Genomic DNA, 26431 nt, shown 5'->3' on the forward strand with positions numbered 1-26431 from the left:
GATACAGAATTTTTGGACTGGAACCTGGATTCTTTGTCTGCTGGAGTGGAAGAAAGAAACCACGGGCAGAAGGTGGTATAGCAAAGGTGGAGATTTATTGAAGAACAAGTACAGACTCCCAAATGAGGAGGGAAAAGGGTCCCACAGACTTCCTGTTTCCATGATTTATAAAGGCTGCAATTCCTCTGTCCTGATATCTCCTCTGATTGGTCAATATTCCCTTTCAAATTGGTTACTATCATAACTCCTGAGGCCCTCCTCCCTCATTGTCCTCCTATGCCTTCTGGGCTATCTTCCTTCTTCTTTATTTTGTAAATATAGATCTTTTTTGGCTACACCCAGTTCCCTTGTCTTATGGAAATATAACTATTGCTGCTTCCTTGTCTTATGTAAATGCAACTGCACCTGGCTTCCTTGGGTTCTGGAGATGTATCTGTTGCTGTTCCCTTGTCTTATGGAATGTACCTTCTCCTAGTCTGTAGCCTGTTTTTTCCATGGACCCCTTAATTTCTAAAGTTTCCTAAAACCTGTCTTTTTCAAAAATTCCTGTTTCACCAACATTAATATAAACTAGAAGTGTTAATGAAAGGAACTTCAAAAGAAACTAATCCTGCTTTAAAATTTGCAGATATGTGAAGAAGGTAACCCAAGGAAATCAATTATTTTTTTCTTAATATGTTTATTGTTTAATTCCCTTCATGTAAAGTCTGCTCAAGTTCCATTAAGTTGACAGCCTAGACTAATGCTTCAGAATCTTTTGGCTAATTCTATATAAGCATAAACCTGTACATTAAAATTAATGGGAGTTCTTAGAGTGGATCAGGCAGGAGGAGCAAGACCTAGTAAATCCTGAGCATCATGACAGTGAGGGTTAAAGAAGATTGCTGAAGACTATTGAAAAAGAGAAGAGATGGGGAGTGGGTGGCCCAACTGTGATTTATTATTAGTAATAAACTTGGCCAAGAGGCCAGCAGGCCCAAGAATTAATCTCACCCAAGAGATCACAGTGACAGTTTCTCAGAGCTGGTTTTAAGCAAGCCAAATACTTCCTGAAGAGTCAAGGAGAGGTAAGTTCTGTGCAAAACATGACCACAGAAAGGTAGGTCAGCGGATCAAATGTTGGATTTTGAGGAGTGAGACAATGCTAAGGAAGATCTGAGGTTTGGGAATGAAGAACTATTTCTATGCGTTGAGATTAATTAGCATTGATAATATTGGTATGAGAATGTCTTATCAATGGCATATCATCGAGTGTACAGACAGCATGTGTGTTTGATGAGAGCTCACTCAGCGCCCACCCCTGTTGGAGGTGGAAGCATTCTTTTTGTCACACTTTCCAGTGTCTTTGTTCCTGATCAGCCTCAGCTTTAAAACCAACGTGAAAAAAGAAGAGAAGCTGGGTTCATGTAAACAAACACTGATACATGTTGGTACTTAGGATGACAATTTGTTCCCTGTCAGCACTTCACTGGCAACTTAAAGTTTCTTTTATGTTGGTCTTGGCAAGGAGTGAGCCAACAAAAGCTAAAACAATAGACTAAAAGGGGTAATGCATTATCCTTCATTGTGTAGCTGTATTTGTTTTTCCCTTGAGGTAGCCAAAGCTGCTGCAAAGGCAGGGATTGCTGAGCACTTGGTAAGCTGTCTACACAATGCCCAAACAGTTGTTGAAAAGCTAAACAAAATGATGTATTCAACTAGTTTCTGCCCAAGGACAAACTAATGTTTAGCTGATCTTTACTATCAGATTACTCCCAGAGTAGAATCAAATCAATTAAAAAAAAAACACACACAAAAAAACTATGAGTGCAATATATGCGTATTCCCCAAGCTTATTTAAAACATGGGTTATAACTGATTTGGAATTGTGTAGACATTAGTTTAACTCTACATATTGAGCAAAGCTTCCCTGGAGAGTAAAAGAAACAATTTATAAATAAATCAAGTTTTTACTAGGTGGAAAATCCCCCCAATTCAATCATTTTTATCTTGAAAATTATTAATCAGATGCATGCTTACTATATAAGGTTATTTCATGAACATAATTAAATACCTTAATTTCTTTATAAGGCTAATTATTGAGTAAAATGAATAGCACATTCAATATTTTAAATGAAAGTATAGTTGAGCATGTGTTCTATTTTTGAAAATTGTTGTTTGCTTATATTTCCTTTGGCATACAATTTATAAAAATTAAATTGATGCACGAGGTTCTTTATATTATGTATGGATTTTAAAATAAAAGGAGAGTATATAAAAATAGAGGTTCTGTATATTTCTTTTAATTTATCTGAAAAAAAAATATTTTTATTTAATTACAAATTGAGTCCTTAGGTACTTTATTAAAAGTCCCCATTGACTTCTATGAAGCCTGAACTTACCCAGACTGTCAGCATAAAATGCTAAAAAGTACAATGAATCAAAGTTATGAATTAATAGGTATGTAAATCAGGAAAATGCAAATCAATAAGAGCACGATTTCCTTTCACAGGGTTACTTCTGAAAGGCCCTAAGTTCAAAGTTACCCTTTTTTCTTTTCTGAAAGTTATCATAATTAACTAAAAAGTCACAAGAACCACTTTTGGCAGTGGTTTGAGCCTATTATTCAGATATTCATCACACATAATGAATGAGCTGAGGGATTTTTCTCCAATGTTACAATTAATATTCACCTTTGCGTGAACCTTATGCTTAGATAAATATCAAAAAAGAAAAATTTCAGAAAATGACAAAAAGAAAAAAAAAGCCCAACATGTTTCTTTTAAGTCCCTGGTTGTGGGGATATTAACTACATCAACAATGTGATCATCAGTGACATTATTCCTCCAGGGACACTCATGCTGTCTAACTGACTATGAGAAGGCTTTCAAAGAGCCAAACCTACTTCGCGCAGAGAAAGCCTTGCTGGGAATTCTTGCTTAACAGACATATCTTCTCCTTTACCAGGAACTTGACTTTTCAGCACAACTTTCTAACAGATAGAGCCTTCAAAAACATCTAGGTGGGTCCGCTTGTGGAGGGTCAGGAAGAATGAGTGCAAAATACCATTCTGAAGTGCCATGCTGAAATTTACCTTTTCATAAACATTATTTACTTCAGGCTAGGCCTTATCCTTTCTAAACCTGCAGGTAAATCCATTCAGAACATTTTCCTTCACTAAACTAAAGGGCCTGGGAAGAGCAGGGTTTGGGGGAAAGTGGGTTAAAATGCACTGAAAATAGAGAGGAATGGCTTTGTAGGTACACTTTTTATATTGCACAGTTTTGCTAATTCATAATCCTATATAATAAAAGGACAATCTGCAAATTGACCCTAATGGCAGAACGACCAGAACAAGTGCTGGACCAGTCATTATGAGGCACACTGACCATCTCTTGGTCCCTTTCCCCTGACCAGCAGGCTCCGATCACCCGAGTGTGAATGGGGAACCAGGGGTGGGTGGCAGTAGGGGGTGGGGCTGACTGTGGGAGGCTGAGGAAGAGGGCCCTGATCGCAGGCCAGGCCTGGGGACTCTACTAGCACATGAATTTCATGTGCTGGGCCTCTAGTGGAAAGATAAACTATTGCACACCTGAATTATAACCCCATAGGAGGCAATGCGCAGTTGTAACCATGGTGACATGGTAAAAATGATGGGGAAAATAGACATTTTGGGGGAGAGGAGGTGCTAACAGCCTGACTCTGTATCCCTAATGCACATTACTGTTAGCCTATAGTACAGTCACTGCCCCTTCCTTAATTTTTTGGTCTTGCAAGACCTGTTTACCTAAATACTCCCATTTTACAGAGGCCATAACCCATGAACAATACACCCCTCTCCCCTCTGAGGGGGTTATCATCGCTGGCACCAGGCCAGGCCTTTAGGCGTGGTCTCACGGCCCCTATCCCAACACACGGAGCTTTTTGCAAAGCTCGAGAAAGGTCCGGAAGTCCCATCCATATTTGGAGGACAAAGAAACCAAAAGGGATAAAGGGAGAGCTCCCTCCATATTACTCACTCAGGACTTGGAGAGGACAGTCTCCCCTGAGTCACTGTACTAGTACATTTGAAACATCTGAAAATAAATGAGTTTTCTCTTTATCTCTAGTACTCCTGCATGTTTTTCGGTTGCCTGGTAAATTCTGCAACAAAAACAAAGTGAGATAATTGTGAGGTGGCATAATAAAATAGCTAGTGGTTGACTAGCATTAGTTCTATTTTATAATATGATCTCATTATATTTATATGAATTAAAAATACATGTGACCAGATGACTTGTAGTAAAATTCATAATGGTAATATATTTTCTCATTTACTTCTTTCTGAATTTTCACCCTTGCTCTGATCTTATTTAAACAGATAATTGACTTTTCTTCCTTGTCTTAAAGTGTGTGGTTAAGTGAAAATACAAGTTTGCTAAAACAGTCTCACCTTCATAAACTGTGTGATATTTAATGCTTCAGCCCATTGACAAGATCATGTACAGTTTCTTAAAAGTAGAATAAAGAAATACAAGGGGAGCCCTAACCGGTTTGGCTCAGTGGATAGAGCATCAGCCTGAGGACTCAAGGGTCCCAGGTTTGATTCTGGTCAAAGGCATGTACCTTGGTTGCTGGCATATACCCAGTAGGGAGTGTGCAGGAGGTAGCTGATTGAGGTTTCTCTCTCATCGATGTTTCTAAATCTCTATCCCTCTCCCTTCTTCTCTGTAAATAAAATCAAATATATATATATATATATATATATATATATATATATATACATATATATATATATACACATATATATATACATATATATATACATGTATATATATATATATATATATATATATATATATATATATATATATATATATACAAGGGGAGAATGAGGGACTAAAAGAGATTCAGCCCAGTTAAGGGAAGATAGCATTGAAAGACTCAGACATGGTGGACATCCATCTCCTATTCCCTGGTATTTCTTCAGGAAGTTCATAAGCCAGCCAGCAAGAATATTGTACAAGGAGGTAACATATACCCCCTGTGCTTCAACTGCTACACCACTACTACTGCCTCCTGACACCCAGCTAAATCTACAATGGAGATCCTCTGACTTGGGAGTTGACTACAAAAGTAATAAATTGGGTCTGGTGGACAGACGGTATTGTGTGGTGTGCGGCCACTCAGCGTATGTGGCTACTAAGGCAGCTCTTTTCAACGTTGTTCCGGAAAGACAATGAGGAGATTGATTCTTCCATTTGGTGACCATCAAGCAGAATGTTTCATTGTCCATTTGTTTTGTATGGAGATATAAGTTGAGGCATGGATTTACATAAGCACATAAGCAAGCAGTCGCTGGTTGTTTGGATGGATGTTTTGGATAAGTAAGAAAATGTTAGAAGGCTCAAAGAAAATGGGCTCAGAATACAAGTTTTAAAATTGTTATATTTGAATGCTAACACACACACACACACACACACACACACAGAACCTCATTGCAGACAGCAAACCTACTGACAAGATGAATTTCTATGAATTAAAATTATTAATTTGTTCTAGCAGCTCAACTCTTTGTTCAAAGTCTTTGTGAATAAAGTATTTCTTTTTGCAGTAATGGAATTTATTCATGGGCTCTAAAGCATGGCTTTCCCATTATTGTTGTTGAGTTGATAGTTCCCACTGCTTGGTGCAAAATGCCATCAGCAATTACAACCTAATAGAGGCCTGATGCACGTAATTCATGCATGAGTAGGCCTTCCTTCCCCTGGCTACGGGTCCCGGCTTCCCTCTGGCAACCGGGCTTTCCTCACAGCCCCAGCTTCGTCCGGAAGGTCATCCAGAAGGATTTCTAGTCTAATTAGCATATTATGCTTTTATTATTATAGATTCTGGGATCCTGATGTCATACAATGTCCTGGAATTAAAGAGACAGAGGGTAGCTAGGGACTGGGATAGGGGTTGAGGGCATGTGGAGTGTGTGTGTGTGTGTGTGTGTGTGTAGGAGTTGGGGAATAAAACCTGGAACCCAACTAGGCAAAGTTATTAAGGTACCCCAGCTGGGCCGGGAAGGAAGAGAGACATGAGCTTTAAAATGTCTGAATGTTGCTAAAATAGGCAGCTTGCAGATAACCAATCACAAGATAGTAAGGCCTATAAGCCAATCCCAAGGATATTGCTGAGGCAGAAGTCTTTGAAAAGGCCAATCAAGAGCTAGAAAGCCTGTTCCCAACCCTTAAATTAAAAAGTGTGTGCTTCCTCCTACCCTGGCTCTTCTCTCCTGCACACAATAGGTTTCTGTGGACTTATGGCCATCTAGGCCTCCACACATGGACGAATAGACTTTAATTAGCTTGGATGTTGCCCTGACCAGTTTGGCTCAGTGGATAGAGCGTCGGCCTGCAGACTGAAGGGTCCCAGGTTCGATTCCGGTCAAGGGCATGTACCTTGGTTGTGGGCACATCCCCAGTAGGGGGTGTGCAGGAGACAGCTGATCAATGTTTCTCTCTCATCGATGTTTCTAACTCTCTATCCCTCTCCCTTCCTCTCTGTTAAAAAGTCAATAAAAATATATTAAATAATTAGCTTGGATGTTAAATTACTCTTGACTATAACATGGAAAGGAAACTCTGGACTCTGGCCTGCTCCTGGAACCCCAGTTGCACCTTTTCCAGGACTGGCATTTCTCAATAAACTTGGCTTCCACTAACCAATTTTGTCCATGGCTTTATTCTTTGATTTCACCAGACAATGAATTCAGACTAAAAACCCCCACATTTTGGTTTCAGAATGACCAACCAGCCTCTCGGTGGCAAACTGATTTCAGTGGGACACAGGAATGACGAGAAATTTTCCTTCTCAGGTTTTCTATCTCCCTTTCTGCCTTGCTTCTGCCATCACCATGGTTTTCCAAGTTATAAAATGTGCTAAGCCATGGCTAGGACATCACACACAATATTATTGTAGATCAAGGAACTCAGGTTAGCAAACTGTGTCAAAGGCCCAAGGCCCATGAGAGTCACTAGTTTTATCGTGGACCCATTGATCAGAAGCAGTTGAGCTTATAGAATGGAGCTGTTCTTTAGCAGTCTGAGTCACAATGTCAGCTCTAAGATCTGGGGTTGGGGTGCTTTATATCCGGAAGCACTACATCTATTTGAACTAACTCCCTTTGTGACCAGAATACCAGGTATATGAGTCTAGGATCCATAGAGAAGATGTGAGAATTGAGCTACACTAATACACCTAATGACCAACACGCAAAATATCTGGTACCCATCTCCACAATTATGGTCTCTAGTGTACTAATATTCTAAGAAGGAATGCTTCCACTAAAATAAAACAGTGCCCTGTTAGTTTGGAATGTTATATGGCCATTCTTTACACTGAATGCACGGACAAACAAAAAGCTTACAATGTTAACTAAGGTGACTGATTCTAAATATTAGGGAGAAATAATGAACAGCTGTGTTTTACAAGTATTCAATCACATAAAATGCAAGATAATCATTTTACTGATTTCACTTTTATTTTTACTCATGTTTCTGTATTTTATAATTTAAATTTTAAAATTTATATTTTTTTTTGAGAAACAATTTTGTATTAACTTGTGAGAGAAATTTTTGTTCTTTGGAGATTCTAATGGTGAGAGTAGGGTAAAAAAATGAATGAGAACTAGAATAGGAGGATTACAATAAAATGCATTGTTTTATATAATATATAAATTTCACATGATTTTTTAAAAAATTCAGCTTTATTGAGGTATGATTGACGAATAAAAACTATATATATAAAAGCCTAAGCGACCTTAAGACTGAACGACTGGTCGACCGCTCAGTATGATGCACACTGACCACCAGGAGGCAGACGCTCAACACAGGAGCTGCTCCCTGGTGGTCAGTGCACTCCCACAGCCAACCTCCCATAGCTAGCCAACCTCCCCCAGTCCCTCCCCCCGGGCCAGCAACCCTCCTACAGCCCGTCCCCCCATCTGGCAGGCCCTGTCCAGCAGCCAGTGAGCCCCAGCCGGCCCAGCCTCGATAGGCCCTGATCTCCGGCCAGGCCTAGGGACCCCACCCATGCACAAATTTCATGAACCGGGCCTCTAGTTGTTATACATCATGGTGATTACATTGTACTCCAGCTATTGTATCCAGAGCACTGTTAAAATGTAGCTCTGAGAGTATTGATCCTTGCTGTGTTGCCTTGTCTACTCCCTAGAAGTTAATTTTTGCCCCATGATTTCAGTGGGCCGCCATAGTAGATCAGAATAACAGACAATAGTCCTATTGAACAAATAATAACAAAGATGCCCATCTCTCTCTTTTTTTAATTTTAAAAATCTTTTGTTCTGTGAAGGATATCAATGCCACATTAGCCATATAGGTTGCAAATAGTTTCCAAGTGTATGTTTTACATGTGTTTCAGGAAGGCTTTTTTCTTGAATAAATTAAATCTATCAATTTGTTTCTTCGTTTCGCCTTCTGACACTGAAGCTTGGTTTATAAACCCTTTACCGTGAAATTGTAGAAATGTTCATTTCTATTTTCTTCTAATACATTGCTAGACCATTGCATTTTAGATTTTTTTAAAATCACTGTATCATACATATCATTCCACCACTGCTCACGACACTTCAGCTTCGCTGAGTGAAATAAACCTGAGAAAAGTGAGAGGGTAAGAATATGGGACTGTTTGGAATCAGGTTTGTAAAATCACAGCATAAATATACTTGTAAGTCACATCATAATGACCCTCCAAAAGAAAAAGCTGGTTGTCCAGTTGTCTGCGTCAAAATATATGATTTCCTCAATTTCTACTATAAAAAATATGAAGATCCACATTTTCTATCCTATGTGAGATAGAGAGTCCTTTGTACTTTGGTGAACTTGAAATGTACGTGGAGAAGCACACCGACATGCAGCCACAGCTACGGATAGAGAAATGACTGAAAGGATGCAAGCACAAAAAGTCGCTCTCAGGGTTTGCATCGGAACGAGTGTGTGTCTGCACGTGTGTCTGTCTTGCTACCTGTCAGGTACGATTTATTCACATGACTCAGTTTGGATGTGAAAACCTCAGCCGTCCCATACCTGTTGTTGACCTTACAGGAACACCAAACCTCTGAACAAGAGATGGGACAACACTGTAAAATATTTTTTATTGTTTAGGTCTCTGACTTATTTTTTTTTTCTTTCCTCTTTTTATTAGCTTAGCATTTGAGGAACAAGAAAAAAAATGAAGCTTTACTAAATGTCAGTCCTCAAAAAGGCTTTTTACCTTCAATTACTAGATATTTTTCTTCCACAGAGAAAGAAAAGTAAGTAGTTCTGCTCCTACCTATAACCTCCATCAATAAACACAGTAATACAAACTTCTTTACATCTTAATAATTGCCAGGCTAGATTAACAAGCTGCTAATGTTTTGATTTACAAATTGGAGTCCCATTTGGTGTGCCTGGCCTTCAAGAAGATTGAGCTGTCTCCTCTATTCGCTGAAAGTAAGTAAATGACTGTTTATTCATTCCCTTGATTAGAAGGCTGCCCTCCAGCCAGATAAAAGAGGTTCCATAATAAATGTGAGACTCCCATGTTTTGTTTTGCTTTCTGAATTTAGAGCCAAGCATTAAAAGGAATTGGAGATTGATTTTTGTTCGGGGACTAGTGCCAGATAAAACAAGGAGGGAACGAGCAGACTAGTTTGTAGGCATGAGTTCTTTTATAATGAGGAGAGGATTTGAGTTTTAATGTAATCGCAACTGGGTTATTCCAGGTGTGTGTGATGGTGTGTGTGATGGCGTGTGTGATGTTGTGTGTGTGTGTGTGTGTGTTTGGCTGCCTCAATAGGGCTTCATTCATTCTCTCTGAGAGTCTGTAGGTCGCTGTTGTCAAAGATCAAAATCTATTACATCTCACCCTGTTCTTGAGTCATTGAAACAAACACTTCAGTTGAATTTTCTTGTATTGAGATCAACTCTGCAGCAATGCTGTGGGGATTACACACACAGTCAAATAAAAGAGATTCCCACAGATACATTACTTATGGGCATCCACACACTGTTTTCCTTTTCCTCTCCTCCTTGCCACCTTTTGGAGGGCTGTTGGGCTCCCTTTGCTTCATAATTTTGTCATATGGCATCTGGGTTACAGATCAATTTCTTCCCATCCATCCCCGCTCCTCCTGCCTGAGGGACCATCTTGTATATCCTTTGACACGCAACGGAGCTGCTCTGCTTCCCGAGCTGCTGACAAATTGGCCAATAATGGGAGTAATGGATGCAGCGCTCTCTTGCTTCCCTCAGAGCAATTTACATGCCAGGTCTGAAGTGTCTCCTCTCCTGAATCCCGGGCTCAGAGGAGTACCCAGTTGTAGCTGCTAATGGAGCTGCTAGTCCAAGTGCCTAAAGTCAATGGATCAATAAATAAAAGGATCTCAGTTGCTAAGTGTAAGTGCTGCACTTTGATCCATAGAGACAAGAAAGGAACAGGATAGACTGGGAAAGGGATAAAGGGTGTTGGTGATAATGTAACTGTGATTTAATATTTCAGGGCACCTTCTCCTCTGCGTCCCACTGGAAGGTTGCTAACTGGATGCACCATAAAGCTGTGACTTTAAATGCTGATGATATTTTGATGTTTCTGGTATATTCAACACCTAGCAGGGAGGGAAGGGAGTGTTCAGTACTGTGATGTAGATTTGCTGTTTATTTTGTGTTTGCTAATTTATTCAGTCAATCCCACAGAGAAGCTTGGTGTATTAGCATAAGGGAGACTGATGTCTACATTCCCCCCCCCCCCCTTGCATGAATCTATCTCCGAATCACCAACATCTAGAGCTTTCATCCTATTTTCTCTTGACTCATAGGAACATGGTCTGATCTTTTAGTCAGATTACTGAGGGCACACTATCCATGACTTTTACAGAGTGGAAAATTCTCAAAGTAGGAATTCAGTAATTCATTTAATCATTCATTAATTCATAGCATAAGAGAGAACAGCAGCTAAGTGGTAGGGCTCCGTGGACATTAATGGAATTAGCTTCTTTTGTTTTTCATTTCCATTTTCTTAAACGGGCAGTGTCCACATTGTTGTAGAATAGCCCCAACATGCATGCATATCAAGTTCTTCAGTTAATTTTATGAGCCTTCATGTTTCATGTCTTACTACTTTATTGCAGACATTTATGGCCCACACCCCTGAAGGCCAAGATTCATGCACTTCTTTACTCATTCTGTAAATATTTATGGAATGTCTACTGTATCTTCATGCTATGAACAAGACTAAGGTTACAATGGGTAACAAGGGGCAGACATCCCGGCTCAAAAGGTGGTAACTTAGAACCAGTGGGATAATGCATGAGAACATCTCTAACTATTTAAAACAATGCCAGAAATCAGAAATCCAAACATTAATGAAATGCATATCCTGCCATGATGGATGTATAGATCTAAAGAGTTATATAAAGAAGTAATTACTTAAAAATAAATACTGTACGATGTAATCACAAGGTATGCTAAGACAAACATTTAACTCAGATTATTGACTTTTTCTTGTGTTCCTAAATCCAGTTTGTGTATTTATTTTTCTTATGTTTTACTTCTCCATTTCCTTTCTGATTACCTTGTCTTATGGAAACACACATATCGATGGACCCAAATGATCCTGTTTTACCAATTGTTTGCAAGTTGTCACTTGGATCCTTTTTTAATAAACTGTTAAACTTATCTCTTATGTCTCCTAATTAATAAATTACAGGTGACAGGTTTATTAGTACATAATTCCTGAAAGCTTATGAGACTGTTATATAATAAAAATAACCTTTTTTCGTAACTTTATTGGTTGAATCCAGTCTCCCTATTCAATCAAGTAGTTAGTGGGCCTATGGGTGTGGGGGGGAATCATTCTATATAAAATACTTTTCTAACAACTTCAGAGGAGTCTACTAAGAACTCAAAAGAGGACAGCTCTCAGAAAGTCATCCTCCTATTAAATACCAGCCAAAAAAAGACTTCTTCTGGAAACTTCTGCCTAGCTTCCTAGGCCACATTCTTATTAGTGCTTCTCTTGTACAAATTAACAAAAGGATAGAAAACACAAGTCAATCAGATCAATTTTGTTTTTATTTATTTTATTTTTTAGGATGCAATATGTGATAGATTAGAAAGTTTGGAGGAAAAGACATTTCCATAGCTTTTCCCAGACTCTGCCCCCATTAGGAAAAGTTCCTGGGATGAGTCTCCTCTATGAAACGGTGAGTTACAATGCTCTGAGGCATAACATCACAGTATTGGTCACTGTTAATAGGATGTGAATCACACTCATTAATGTAAATCATCCAAGGCCAACCAGTAAGGATCTTTTGTTAACAAAATACACTATAGAAACTTAAAAGAAAATCAGTTTCTCAATAGTCTCAAATAAGATGAGAGTTCTTGTTTATCACCTCAGAACTTATTTTCACCATGGCACAGAAACTTGGAACATGTGTGTTTTAATTTGTTTTGTTTATGTTTAAGTCCCTTTCCCACTTAAGTGTGAGATATCAAATCTTGAAAGAAAAAAGAAAAACAGAGAGAAGGTAGAAGAGAAGAAAAAGAAAAAAGATACTTTTTTCTAGAACAGTGGTTCTCAACCTTCCTAATGCCATGACCCTTTAATAGTTCCTCGTGTTGTGGTGACCCCCAATTTCATTGTTACAAACTGAACATAATTAAAGCATAGTGATTAATCACAAAAACAATATGTAATTATATATGTGTTTTCCAATGGTCTTAAGCGACCCCTGTGAAAGGGGTCATTCGACCCCCAAAGGGGTCGCGACTCACAGGTTGAGAATCACTGTACTAGAAGAACAAGTGTTTCAACTGAGTTTGAATTGTGACACATGTATAGAATAATGGGGGGCTGTCTGTGTGACAGACTCAGTTTCTATAGAAAAGGGGCCTTTCCATTTTCAGCCAAAGAAAAGGGGACAAGTCCAACACACTGGCCCTAGGAAGACACATTGGAGCTTTGTTTCTGCGCAGAAAAGAGTTAATAAGAACTTGTCACGTGGTTCAGTGCCTCAGCACTGCTCTGTAATGACAGCAGGGGCAGCTTAGAGGGGTCTTGTCATGGAAATGATAATGTGAGCTGATTCAGGCCTCTTCACTGAGAAACCTGGACATCTCTCTCATGGCAGAGGTAGGACACAAGTACTGCGGTTTTCTGATGAGCTGGTGGGATAAATACGTTACTAAAGACATTCTAATTTGACAATTGATTTAATGAGAACCTTTCTCCCCACAAGTTAGAAGTTCTAGTAATATACTATATAATAAAAGCTGAATATGCAAATCAACTGAACTGTGGAACAACCAGTGGAATGACCAGTTGCTATCATGTGCACTGACCACCAGAGGGCAGACACTCAATGCAGGAGCTGCCCCCAGACTGAGTGGGGGCCTGCGAGTGGGCAGCGCCAGGTTGGCCAAAGCGGGTGCCAGTGGGGCCCCCCAACTGCCCCGCTGGTCACCCCACAGATCAGCCCTGATTGCCAGCCAGGCCTAGGGATCCTACCCATGCATGAATTTCGTGCACTGGGCCTCTAGTAAGTACATATAAAAAAATAAGAAGTCTGTCTTGCCAAGTGCTAAATTCAATGGTGCAGATTAGTTACTGGCTTAATTAAATGGCTAGCGGTCATTCTGACACTATTATCTAGGTGGATCCTAAATGAACTTGTCACCCTCTTTTCTTTTTGTCTTAGCCATCTGTATGTAGACCTGAGGTTTCCCTTTCATATATGGGGCAAGAACCACAGTATGAATCCTTTGCTATGCTGTTCTTGGAATAACAGGTTCAAAACTCTTGTGTTGAAGGTAACCTTGGAGAAAATAATTTGAGAGATTACATGTACCAAATAGTAATCTACAACTAGGACCTGCAAGTAAAATTATTTACTATTATTGCTTTCTTTTTTAAAGGAACATAAATATTCAGTCATTAACATAAAGAAAGCTGCATAATAAATTGTTTCTCCTCTTAAAAATAAGTGAAAGATAAATTTTGGAAATAATCATTTAATCATCAAGTAACCAGCAATTCTCATATCATGAAATTATAAAAGTTCTCCAGAAGGAGGGGGCTTCATCATTCCTCCTTAAGCTCTTGGCCACTTACTCCTTTGCAACCTTGAATTAATAATGAAGAGAGTGACACCCAGCTGGTGTGGCTCAGTGGTCAAGCGATGACCTGTGAACCAGGAAGTCAAGGTTTGATTCCCAGTTAGGGCACATGCCCAGGTTGAGCTTGATCCCCAATGCAGGAGGCAGCCAATCAATCATTCTCTCTCATCATTGATTTTTCTATCTCTCCCTCCCTCTCTCTTCCTCTCTGAAATCAATTAAAAAATAATAATAATCAAGAGAGTGGGAACTTTTTGGAGATACTGTGCAATTCTTTCATTTTGGAAAACAAAACATGACCCAAAGTGTTTCAATGGCTCTGCCCAGACTGTGCTTTTCTCTAGCATACCTCCTGGATGTCGCTTTGGTGTTTCAAAGACAAACCACATTTGGAAACCTGGTGACCCCTTTACTTTTATATATTGGTATATAAGTCCCCAAAGAACTGTTATGTTTAACTGTTATTGCAGATTGTGTTTTACAGTTGCCCAAGGTTGTGTTAAAGAGGGTGTTTTTGCTCTTTGACTTGAGCATGTTATCTGAAATGTTATTTTACTGATTCACAAATGCCTCACAAGCTGAGAGTTTTACTCTCCATGTCACCAATAAACCATATTCCTTATCAGACTTCATTATAGGTTCAAGTCTTGGGCCAGGGATCTGGCTAAAACTGAGGGAGGATAAATATCTATTAAATGACTTTGTTTGTGTAACCTTGAGTTATATGTTATATGGATACCTACTCCCCTTTATTTGACAAGTTCCTGTAGATTGTCCAGACAAAAGAAAAGTCAGTTTTAATGAAGTTAAAAATATAGAGATTTAACTCTTTCTCTTGAAGAGTTGGATCAGAGAGGCAAAACTGTGAAATAATCTACCTACCAATGATTTAGGATCTATCATCTATCTATCTATCTATCTATCTATCTATCTATCTATCTATCTATCTATCTATCATCTATCTATCTATCATCTATCTATCTATCTATCTATCTATCTATCTATCTATCTATCATCTATCTATGTATCTATCCATCTATCATGTACTGGTATCTATCATCTATCTATCTATCTATCTATCTATCTATCTATCTATCTATCTATCTATCAATCATCTACTGGTATCTATCTATCTATCTATCTATCTATCTATCTATCTATCTATCATTTATCTATCTATCTATCATCTATCTATCTATCTATCTATCTATCTATCTATCTATCTATTATCTATGTATCTATATATCCATCTATCATCGACTGGTATCTATCTATCTATCTATCTATCTATCTATCTATCTATCTATCATCTATCATCATCTATCTATCTATCTACCTACCTATCAACTATCATCTATCATCATATATCATCTATTTCATATCAAATTCACCTAACAAAGAAGAGCTGATAATGGCATACATTAGTTAATATATGTCCTCTCTTTATAGAGATTTTGATAACTTTATAAGCTTTGAAATATACTATCATAGTTGGTCAATATAGCAATTCTATGAGAGATGAATAGAGGTAAATCTTTACCTTCATTTTACACTTGATTTTTAAAAAAATCTGGGAGAAAAGAAAACCACTCTAGATATAAGATTAGTAAAGCATGGAGTTCCAAGTTAAATATTGCCTCATATCAGAAACTATGTACATTCATAAGCTATGGATTTAGGAATCTTGATAAATGTAGTCTCTGTCCTTTGGTGTACACTTAAGAAGTTTTGAGGTAAACTCGACAAAGAATCAAGATAAAGTTTATAATTTCTTCAGCTCTATTATGTAAAATTTCATCAGGAATTGAAATTCATTCTTTTGAAGAAGTACTTTCAATCACATTGAGTGCATACAGTAGTCCCCGTATCCAGGGTTTCACGTTTTGAGCCTGAAGTTACTGCTTTTGAATATTGCCCCCTAAATTTTCTTCATGGTACACACAGAAAATTATATTTATGTAACATGAAGGAGTAAATAGAGGACATTGGATGTTTCAACATGGGGATTTGTGAATGAATGCATAAGTGAAAAAACACACAAAATGAAAAAAAATATGAGAATATAAAATTTTGAAATTTTATAAAATTTCCAATAGGATATTATCAAAAATTTAAATAAGACATTTGAGTTTGCTTTTATAAGCAGATTACTTAAAAAGTTAACCTGGAAATTAATCAAGATATTTAGTGATTCCAGTTTTGAAAAAAATCCCTTTTTATTAAAGTACTAGAGGCCTGATGCACGAAATTCGTGCAAGGGTAGGCCTTTGCAGCCCTGGCTGCCTTGTAGCCCTGTGGCCCCACCCCTACCTGCACCCGCCTTGCCTTGGTGCTGCCTGCATCAGCCAGCACGCACCCCTGGATCCCCATTTCACGAAACCCCCGATTGATCACCCCGCAGAGGGTGGCCTGGGCCTTCCTCTTTGGGGCGATCATGGAGCCCTCCCCCGCCATTGATCGCCCCCTGCCAGTGGCCTGGGCCTCCCTCTTTGGGGCAATCAAAGAGCGCCCCCCGATTGATTGCCCAGCTGGCTTGTGGCCTGGGCCTCCCTCTACGGGGCGATCGTGGGGCGATGGTGGGGGCCCCCTGACCAATCGCATCGCACCCGCGTTGGCTGGCCTGGTGCCAGTGTATGTCATAGCATGGTTATCCGGATGGTGTTCTGCTGTTCGGCCGTTTTGTTGATTTGCATATTACACTTTTATTATTATAGATAGTTCACATATACTATTATATTAGTTTTAGGTGAACAACATAGTTATTGAATACCTATATAGGTTATGAAATGATCATTATGACAATTCTAGTAACCTGTTACTGTACAAAGTTATTATGATATTATTGACTATATGCTACTAGAGCAGGGGTGGGCAACCTTTTTGTGAGTGCATGCCAAAACCAGCAAAATCTCTGACTCAAAATTAATCTGTGTGCCAATCCTAATTTTTTGAGAAGATGTTATGCCTGCTTGATATCTCTTAAGGTGTACGTATGTGAAGAACCTTAAAGAAATAATAAAATTCATTTGAGTGACAAAAACACAGTATATGATGATGAAAAATACATTTATTTTTTATTGTATACATCTACACTGATAGTTTGACAGAAAACTTTATGACTCCATTTGATATTATCAGTGGGACTTTTGCTGCTGCATCACTGATGACAGAAATTTTACATCATGTTTATATTTCGTGACCTTCAGAGATATGCACGAGCTACTACTTTCATCCGTCAGGCTACTCCTATTATGAGACTTAACAAAATTCATCACTGAGAACAAAGATTCACAAGCGTATGTGGATGAAAACATGGAGAGTAACGCTGTTGCAAAGTTTTTTAAACAGAAAAAATTTTCTGGAATGGCATTCCAAGTCCTCACTAGTTCGTTTTCGACACCTCTCTGGTACTCCTGTCTCTAATCGCTTTTTTTTGATGTTTTCCAAGTCAACTCTAAGGTCAATAAATTTCTGCTTTCAAATTGAGCTACTCTGAAATTCAGCCAACTGCATTTCAAAGTCAGCCATGTCTATCCATGAAAACATTTGTAAGTTTAGTTCCTCCAGTTTCATGCTATCTGGAAACCTCATGAATTTTGCTGTCTCTTCCAGTTCTCTGAATTTCGCAAATCTTGAGAAGAACTGCTCAATAGTTGACTCAATGATGTTTAAAAACAGCTTTTGAAGGCTTTGACAGTCTGTTCTGTCATCTTTTGGGAGATCTTTGATGTGCCTCTTGAGGTATGGGAAATATCTAAATCTCTCACCATCCACATCCCTCTTAAAGACTTCCAGTTTCTTTTCAAAAGCCTTTATATAACCAGACATAACATCAAGTGTCTTACCAGTTCCTTGTAATTTAACATTTAAGTCATTCAAATGTTCACAAAAATTGTAAATGGAAGATTATAAGAGAGGGTTTCGCAAAAGTTACTGGTGTGCCATGTTTGGCACATGTGCCAGGGGTTGCCCACGCCTGTACTAGAGGCCCGATGTATAAAATTCATGCAAGAGTAGGCCTTCCTTCCCCCAGCTGCTGGCACCAGCTTCCCTCCAGCACCCGGGACCCAGGATTCCCTCACAGAGGAAGGCCCTGACCACCTGCCATAGCCCACTGTTCGGCGGCCTGGGCCTCCCTCTTTCAGGCGATCGTGGAGCTCCCTGATTGATTGCCCCTCTGGCCGGTGGCCTGGGCCTCCCGCTGTGGGGTGATCATGGCGTGATGGCCGGACCCCTGACCAATCACATCACACCCACCTTGGATGGCCTGGCACCAGTGGGTATAATAGTGTGGTCCTGGATGGTCATCCGGATGGTCGTCAGGATGGTCATGCTGCTGTTTGGCCGTTTGGTCGATTTGCATATTACGCTTTTATTATATAGGATATGTTGTATATTGCATCCCTGTTATTTATTTGTTTTATAACTGGACATTTATAACTCTTAATACCCTTTACCATTTTTACCCATCCCCCTACCTGCTTCCTCTCTAGCAATCATCAGTTTTTTTGTATATCTATGAATCCATTTTGTTGCTTGCTTATTTGTTTTAAACTTCAAATTTCACATATAAGTGAAATCATGCACAATCTGTCTTTCTCTGTCTGACTTATTTCACTTAGCACAATACCCTCTAAGTCCATCTATGCTCTAGCAAATGGCAAGATTTCAAATTTTTTATGGCTATTATTTCATGGTATATATGTACCACATCTTATCTGTTTGTCTGCCAATGGACAGCTAAGTTGCTGCCGTATCTTGGCTATAAAAGAGAAAGATGCAAATTGACCATCACTTTGTGATGCCAACCAGTCAATCAGGAGTGAGCATGCAAATTAAACAGACAAAGATGGCAGGTTAATTTGCATACACAGGCACTGAGTGGCTGGGGGTGGGTGGCCCCTTGCACATGTGCCAGCGCCAAGCAGGCTGGGTCCCGGGGATGGGCATCCTCGGGACCCAAGCCACTCTGAGCCTGTAGGCCTGCGCATAGGCCTGGAGTGGCTGGGGTTTCTGAACAACCTCCAGCCACTCCAGGCCTACGCATGCAGGTACCAAGTGGCCGGAGGCAGGGAGGGAACATCCCTGGGACACAGGCGCTCTGAGCTGGCACGTGTGCAAGTAGCCAGGGGCGGGGTGGGAACATCCCCCATAGCGAGTGAGCAGACAGCAGACTGTGGGGAACTGCTTTCCCCTGGCCGCAGCCCCCCCACAGCGAGTGAATAGACAGCAGGGTCCTGCTTGCCCCAGGGCTTGTGGTGGCATCCAGCAGGCAGGTCCACAGAGAGCAGAGAACTATGGGGAGCAGACCTAAGCCATCAGTAGGACATCCCCTGAAGGCTCCCAGATTGGAGAGGGTGTAGGTCAGGCTGAAGGACCCCCCCGCCCCCCGGCACGAATTTTGTGCCCTGGGCCCCTAGTCTATATACATAAAAGCCTAAGCGACCATTACAACTGCTTGACCAAATGAATGGTCAACTGGTCGCTATGGTGTGCACTGACCACCAGGGGGCAGATGCTCAACACAAGAGCTGCCCCATGGTGATCAGTGCTCTCTCCCACAGCCAACCTCCTGTAGTCAGCCAACCACCCGCAGTCCCTCCCCCTGGCCAGCTGGCCCTGAGACTGGGCAAGATGGCCCCAATCACCAGCCAGGCCAAGGGACTCCATCTGTGCACAAATTTGTGCACCGAGCCTCTAGTTGTAAATAATGCTGCAGTGAACATAGGGGTGCAGATATCTTTTCAGATGATTGTTTTTTATTTCTTTGAATGCCCAGAAATGGAATTGATGGTAGTTCTATCTTCAAGGATTTTTTTGGGTGTTTTTTTTGTGTGTGTGTGTGTGTATTTTTTTACTGTCTTCTTCAACAGGAAATTTTATTCACAGATGTAGGTCGTACCAAATGGCAAAATATAATTCTATATAATAAAAGGCTAATATGCAAATAGACCAAATGGTAGAACAACCAAACAACTGGTCGCTATGATGTGTGCTGACCACCACAGGGCATGCATGGAACATGGTGGGCGTCGGCTGTGGAGGGAGAGTGGAGCAAGTGAATGGGGATGCCAGACCAATGCAGGGCGCTGGGCGCTGTCATCAGGGCGAGCCTCTGGTGGTTACTAAAAAATTGTTTGCTCCTGCACTCTGCAGTCCCAGCTGGCGTTCACACCCACTGCTAGTGCTGGCCCCACTCACACCCACAGCCAGCGCTGCAGCTGCCACCTGCACCCGCTTGCAGCACCCGGCGCTGGTCCCGATTGCCCCGGAGGGCTTCTGCACCTCCCCCTGATCCTGAGGGGCAATCAGGGCAGCAGCCCCCAGTCACACCCGCTGCTGGCTCTGGCCCCAATCGCTCTGTGCCATCAGCAGGTGCGAGCAGGGCCAGTGCTGTCAGTGCATGGGAGAAGTGGTGGCAAGAGCAGGGCTGCCGGCAGATGGGACTGGGAGCCTCGGTGGGAGGGGCCAGGCGGGGGCGCGGAGAATGGGCCGAGACCCGCCCCTGTGCCTACAGCAACCTCGGGGCCCACAGTTCCTTTCAAGGTGCACGAATTCATGCACTGGGCCCCTAGTTTATTATATATTCTTCCAATGGAAGGAAATTTATCTGTAAACATTAACAAGATTTCCCACAGTCAGTCTCTAAATTGTATTCTAAATCTATAATCATTCTTTAAATCTATCAGTCTTCCTTTTACATTATTGATAAATAAAATCTTGAAATTTCTTGTAGTAATGAAAATGTATTTGAAATACAAACATGTTTATATCATGAATTTTTAAATATTGGTAAAATGTTTCTATTGATATTGATAATTATTTTGTATGATTCAAATGAAAAGACTAAATAATACAACTGAATACTCTCCAAAAATTAATTATTGATTAAAATACATAAATTACATCAAAATGTGCTAATGTTTTTCATGCAGTTTTTGTAATTTAAAAAATGTTTTCAAGGTGTTAAATAATTTCAATTCAATACCCTGTTTTGGATACTGATAATTTTTCTTCAACAACTTTTCAAATGATAATTTCCCACAATAATTATGCACAAATTTGAAACAATTTTTCTTAGCATATAGACTTTAGACAACATGCTTTGCACAGCAAATGTGCTCCATATGAATCAAAAGAGAGTGCTATTGTTATCCTAGTTCTTTGCATAAAGTTGAAGAAATATAATGACCTGAAAATATAGAATCACCATCTTTTAATATTCATTCAATATAAATCTGAATCTTCAGGCAGACCATGATTTGTAAGATCTTCTCTATGAATTAAACAATGTGTTAAATAAACCCCAGACTTTGCAGGACAAATATTAATTAGTTCAGCCATATTATTTATCTTCCAATCCAAGATACTATTGTGAGTAAATGAGTGTTATCTATATATATAAAAGGCTAAGTGACCAACCATCCATCCATCCAACCAACTGACCGTCTGACTGAATGGCCAGCCGCTACATACGACAGGCACTGGCAATTTAAAAATAAACATTGACTCACGCATGCATGATTCATATAAAGCTCTTGCTGGCACCAGTCACACATATACAGGGAGATAGTAGAATAAGTTTAATCAATTTATCAGTCATTGTTTTTTATCAATGTTGTTTTTATATCATGTTTTTGTTGTTTTTATATCATCTTTGTTGTTGTTATATGATGTTATTATTTATTAATCAATTTATATATTATTTCATATACATTTCACTAATTTTCTCTCATCTCTGACACTTCTATTATAGAGAAAGAGTGAATAGTGATATTAAAATATTTCTTCTAATTAACTTCCTTTTAATGTGCATGAATCTGTGCACCAGGCCACTAGTTAATTATATTAGGCTATCACAAGAAGTATAAAGAAGAAATATCCCAGGCCAAATTAATATTAATGTACTAAATAGTTATTAATACTAGCACTAATTTACTTAAATATCATAGCAGTCTATGATGTAGGACATACTGTCCTCTCCCTTTAAAAATTAGGGTGTTAAGGCAGAGTGTTTAGGTAGTGTGCTGTAGGTCAAGTAGCAAATAAATGAGAGAGACAAAGTCTGTCCCAGGCAATGCTGAGATTTGGGTGCATTGATATGGGGCTTGGTGATGGCATACTTGACTTTGTATGCCTGCTTCTGTGGTCATTAAAAATATATATATTTCCATTTCATATTTGCCGTAAATAGTTTTCTTTGTTTTTCCTTGAAGGAAGAGTAGCATTCTTCAAAGCACTTTTCTTCATGGTCTCTAACCAGTGCAATTTGTTTCATCTTCTGAGTTAGTATGGTCTTTATGTCATTGGGCACATTAGCAATGCATTATTCAAAATGGTATATTTCCTATTTATTTGCTTCATTGGTCCTCAGCACTAGCTTGGAACATTAATTTATGCAAGGTAGTAAGATAAGCCACTCTGTAAGGTATAAAACATTGGGGATTTCACAATTGCTTGTGTGATTTTTGTGACTAGCTAATACAGTATGATCTCATACTGCTGGAACTAATCTCCTGAGGGTAATTTGTTTCTTATTTTGTACTTGCATAATCTTAAAAGAGTGAAAAACTCTCTTCTGCCCCATATATGATACTTTGTTTAGCAAGGTGTAATAACAATATTATTTATTTTACAATATAACTAAAGAGAAAATGGTTTAGGCTGAGGTAGAGAATTATAGACACATAAATCCAAATATAAGATAAACTCCATTGTATTACCTAATAAATAATAAACTTTGGAGACTATTCTATTTTTTATATTGCATGCTTCAATCAAATAGTTGCCCATCTTCTCTATATCTATATCTATGTATCAATATCTATGTATCTATATCTATATCTATATCTATATCTATATCTATATCTATATCTATATCTATATCTATATCTATATCTATATCTATCTATCTATATATCTGTATTTATATAGATATCTTTATCTATCTATATCTATATCTATCTCTGTCTATATGTAGGGTGTCCCAAAAAATGTTTACAATTGATGTTTCTTTCTTTTCAGATGTAACTTATTAGAATTAATAACTATTCAAAGTATGTATACATTTTGGGGGGTATTTACATAAGGGAGTTATTGCCCTTTATGGCTTCAGAAGACTGATTTTTCAACATATATATGTGGGAAAGTCTTTGGTACCTCATGACCACGTCACATCCCACGGCACAGTTTTGAGTTCAGCCACAATTGCAGGAGATAGTTCCATGGGGAACTCAACCTATTCCATTCAGGATCACTCTTCAAGCATAACAGGTAATCTTTTTGTGTTATGTCTCAGGGGCTTCTAGAAAAAAAAACAAAACAACAACAACAGGAAAATCACCTAATTCAAGCAAAAATATAGCCAAAAATCAGAGGAAAATTAAGACCATGCAGGAGTCACCTGCAACCAGTGGGGATTGCCAGCTGCGGGAGAGATGCCCCAGTCTCCCTCTCCCAGACAGGCAAGTATGAGACGCCTCCTGTCATCTCCTAGGTAATCTTGGAGAAGCCACCTCCTTGTAACCCACAAAGACAATTGGAACAACAAGACTTCATACTGGCTTGTTTCTTCTCTTCCTCTCTGACCCCTCATTCCTGTCTCTTTGAAACACCTTCCTGACAATTTCATGTGCTATAGTCCTTGTTTCAAACACTGCTTTTTAAGGGTATCAAAAGAAGGCAATATAAAGCACATAATTTTAAGAACACTTAAAAGAAATTTGGATAAACAGTTATAAAGCATTAAGTATAGGTAAACAAAATATAACATTGAAATGCTATTTCCAACTAAAGTTTTGGAAAATGTAAAATAAATGTGATTGGCATGCACATAATCAAAATGTTGTTCTAATCAATTTCTGAATTCCAAAATATCCAAGTTCTCTTCATTGCGTTTTTTGCTCATTTAGACAGGCAATCAATTTTTTTGTTTTTGGATTATGCTTTTCTATCTAATTGCTTTGGTAAACTATAATTATTTCTAGTAATGCTTTTGTAGATTTTTATGATTTTTTAAGTTGAAAAATCATTTATTCTGAAAATGCAATGTCTGTATTTTCTAAAAGAACATTATCCCATTTCCTCATTTCATAAAGTTTATTCAATTACTGATATTTTAGTATTAAGTTTTTTTTAAGTATTTTTATATTTTAAGCTATGTATCAAGCCCATTGAAGACATATGTCATGTCTTCAATTATTTTGTATCATTTTCTCATAGTACATAGAAAAACTCACTTTATATACATATAATAGAAGAAAATGTTGTAAGCATATAAATGTAATAGTTTTCTACTGACACAATCTTTACTTTGGAATTCTAAATTCTTGATTATTTGCCTTTAAACTATTCTTCTATAATAAATAATGTGTGTTTTAGGTAAATTTAACTCTGTACAATTACACAATTATGCCCTTACATTTTAAATTGTGCTCTTAAATTGTTAGCTATATGTCTTTCTGTTCAGGTGGTTGAGGTCTGTTTGAAGAACAAAGAAACAAAACAACAGAATGTCAATACTGAACCATATTAATGAATATCTGATCATCCCTATTCTCTTCCTTCGCTCATATGTCAAGTCAAGTATATTCACATATGTTTCAACCATCTTTAATTATTTGCATTTACAATAATCCCAAAATAATAAAATAATGAAACTGATGTGTAAGAGAGCAATGTCCAGAATATCTTCAACCTAAAAAGCCAATATTAACATATTCAGTCATATTATCTATCTATCTATCTATCTATCATCATTTTTTTAAATTTGAATAGAAAGCAGGTAATACAAGTGAAGGATATAGTTGGGGATCACTAGTCCCAAGACATGTTCAGTCTTAAGAAAATATTCTAATGCAAAAAATAAATCTACAAAAGTAATCTAGATACCAGATAAGTATCCACAGAGAAGTCACTCTAGTTACTTTAGTCTCAATATTTTATCTAAATGAAAAGATGTAATAGCTATAGAAAAAACTTATTTAAACAATTAGTGAGTTTGACTATCTTTCATTTTTGACCTGTTATTATTGATTTTTCTTCTATCATTATCATTTTTTATTTCAAATTAGATTGCTTTAATGTTTCAACATGTCAACACTCCTGATTTTAAGATTTAATATTTTACTTTCATCACTTCTCTTATTAAAATGCTTCTCCGGACAATACATAAATATTACATTTCTAATAATCTAAATTATATGAGAATATTTAAATTAACCTACACTAATATCACAATTTGGGTTTATATTGATGATGGCTATAGGTAGCTACAACCAGCATCTGAAATTTGTTTTATAATTAATTCAGTTCAGGAGTAGAAACAATTAGAACAATTAGGTAAATTGTAGTAAGCTAAATATTTACTGCAATTTAAAAACAACAATAACGACATGACCAGTTTTTTCCTGATGCTTTAAATTTAGCAAATTTGATAACACTTGTTATGTACCCATACCTTCTGACAATCTGTTGATCTTTATTTTAGTACTATAGGCCCAGTGCACGGATTTGGAAACTGGCAGGATGCCTCGGCCTGGCCTATGGGGATCGGGCCAAAACCCACTCTCTGACATCCCCCGAGGGTTCACGGATTGTGAGAGGATGCAGGCCAGGCCAAGAGGACCCCACTGATGCACAACAGGGGCTGGGCAGGGACCGCGGGAGGGCTCCAGGGCATGTCTGGCCTGTCTTGCCCAATCGGGACTGGGCCTGGCTGGACGATGAGGGACCACGGGAGGTTGGCTGGACAGGGAGGGACTGTGGGAGGGCTCCAGGGTGTGACAGGCCTGTCTTGCCCAGTCCCGATTGGCCAGACACCAACAGCAAGCGAACCTACAGGTTGGAGTGTCTGCCCCCTTGTGGTCAGTGTGCATAATAACAACTGTTCTAACATTCCAAGGAATGGTTGGACACTTAGCATATTAGGCTTTTATTATGTAGTATTTTCTCATTTTATTATTGATGCATACTTTGCTTAAATGATTCTTATAGAAAATACTAATTTTATGATTAGGGAAAGATACAATTAAGTGTTATATACTATTTGACTTGTATAAACTATAATTGAGACAGAGAGACCAATTAAAGCTTCATTCTTTAATACTAACACAATGCCAAAGAAAAAACACAAAAGTTTCATGGACTATGAACTGTGATATTGTTATTGATTCAGTATAATATACGCATCCTGAGATTATCCGATATTCCTAATGTTATTTTCTAAAAAAAAAGGTCTTCCTCACTGTAATACATAAGTTTTATTTCAATTTTAATTTAAGGGAATCATAAAGAATACATGCAGAAAG

The sequence above is a fragment of the Myotis daubentonii genome, chromosome 1 (assembly GCF_963259705.1).
Source record: "Myotis daubentonii chromosome 1, mMyoDau2.1, whole genome shotgun sequence".
Taxonomy (NCBI): Eukaryota; Metazoa; Chordata; class Mammalia; order Chiroptera; family Vespertilionidae; genus Myotis; species Myotis daubentonii.